We start from the raw sequence: 1944 nt of genomic DNA, 5'->3' as shown, positions 1-1944 counted from the left end.
CACAGGGCTTAGACCTGCGTTGTAAATTTCAAAACACAAGGTCTAGACCTACGTTGTAATTTCAAAACGCAAGTTCCAAACCTGCGTCGTAAGTTCGAAATGTAGGTTCTGAAACCACGTTCTAAATGTCAAAACACAGGTTCTCAACCCGCGTTCTAAATTTCAAACGCAGGATCTAGACCCGCGTTCTAAATTAAGAAACATTGAGGATAACCTCTGTGTTTTAATGGCGGAACGTGAGTTTTCACTCAGTGTTAATGGTATAAAACTTGTCAAAACAAGTTAAAATCACCCAAGCTTACCATTGACTGAAGGATCCTGCGGCGGTGGCGAGGTCACCTGAGCATCACTGACAGTCTTGGCCGACGGTGCACCCTGAGAAAGGGTGACTTTCGATTTGGAAACGGTTTTCTTCTTGTGAGCCATCTCAATCTTATTGAAGAAGATGAACTAGAATCACTGGAGGTTGAAATGAAAATCTTCGTTGGGCTCGCTAGAGAAGATGAACAGTTGCGGAAAGTTGAATGACTATTGATGTGACCCTGACGGTCTATTTATAGACAGCGGTGAGTTGTCAAATTAGGATGAGATTTAAGGAGAAAATACCGCCCAAACGTAATTTGTGCGTTCACACTGAATTGATTGAACTCTCAAACGCTTATTACTGCATCTCAGAATAAAAAACGCAGGGCTTCCTCCTACGTTTCAACTCTAAAAACGCAGGGTCTTCTTCTGCGTTTCAATTTCAAGAACACAAGTTTTGCTTATGCGCTAACTCGCCATATTCAACAGGGCTATTATACATCTTCACTGATGTTATTGAGTTTGATCCCTCGCGCAACTCATCATTTCAAATGACTTAACATTCCAACTAAAATTAACAAGATATCATTAAAATCATTACCCCAGTTAAGCTGGTCAAGAAAGGAGATAAAGTGGGTTCCAAAAAAGTTACCCTCCTTGCTAAACTTGGGCTTGTGGTTCTCTCTGTATGTGGAAACGGATCTATCTTCAACCCAGAGGTGCTCAACCTCATTGAGGATGACCTCATTGACAAGTTTGCAGCTGCTGTTTCTATGGTTGTTTTACTATCTTTGGTTCTCTCTTATCCAATTCTTGCAGTTACGTCCTACATGTTCGTCGATGCCTCTAAGAACGTCATTGCTTTTGCTGTCAACACTGAATACACCCTCATACAAGGTGAAGGAATATCTCAAGGATCCAAGCAAATTCGCTATTGCTATCGCCACTGTTGCATTGAATGAGAATGTTGTTATTCATGTTGCCAAAGAAAAGGAAAAAGTCGATCCTACTAATGGATCTAATAATAATGACTTGGGCTTTAGCTTGTTTGACTAAGTTCATTATCGTCAAGACTCAAAAGTTATCTTGTTTGGTTTAAGGAGATCAGAACCACCTTAACTATTTCTACGTGTTGGTCGGGAGTGTGAGTTTAATCTTTACCAAAAGAGATCCCAAGGAAGTTAGTGAAGAAGTTGCTAAATACAGGAGGCAGAACTGCGACATACAACAAATTTCTACAACCAAGTTCACGATATCTTCAAAATAGATATAGTGAACCACCATTTAACAACAGATCTCAAACCGATTTGGAGATCCAAAGTTTTCCGAAAATTCGTTCCAGTCAACCGCGAACTTTCAAAAACTTTAGAAGGGGATCTGTAGGCTGTCTAAAAATTAATATAGATAGCTGATTCCCATTAAACACCAAGGATAAAAGTTACAATCTGATAACTTCTGCACCAACAACTCGACAATGAAGATTACAGCCAAATAACTTTCATATCAACAAATAAAGGCTACAATTAGAAGTTTTTTACATAGATCGAGAAAGTTACAATTCGACAACATTTATGACAACTGATGAAAACTCTGATTCAGCAGTCTTCACAATCAGCTACAAACGCAGTTCCTAAAAGTTGC

The 1944-nt window shown here is 39.4% G+C and overlaps 1 pseudogene; it reads left to right on the top strand.

The window, feature by feature from the left end:
* Nucleotides 585–1359, top strand: LOC109823234 (annotated as a pseudogene).

Source organism: Asparagus officinalis, chromosome 9, assembly GCF_001876935.1.
Source record: "Asparagus officinalis chromosome 9, Aspof.V1, whole genome shotgun sequence".
In the NCBI taxonomy this organism is placed as follows: domain Eukaryota; kingdom Viridiplantae; phylum Streptophyta; class Magnoliopsida; order Asparagales; family Asparagaceae; genus Asparagus; species Asparagus officinalis.
This window is presented reverse-complemented; position numbering and strand designations above follow the sequence as displayed.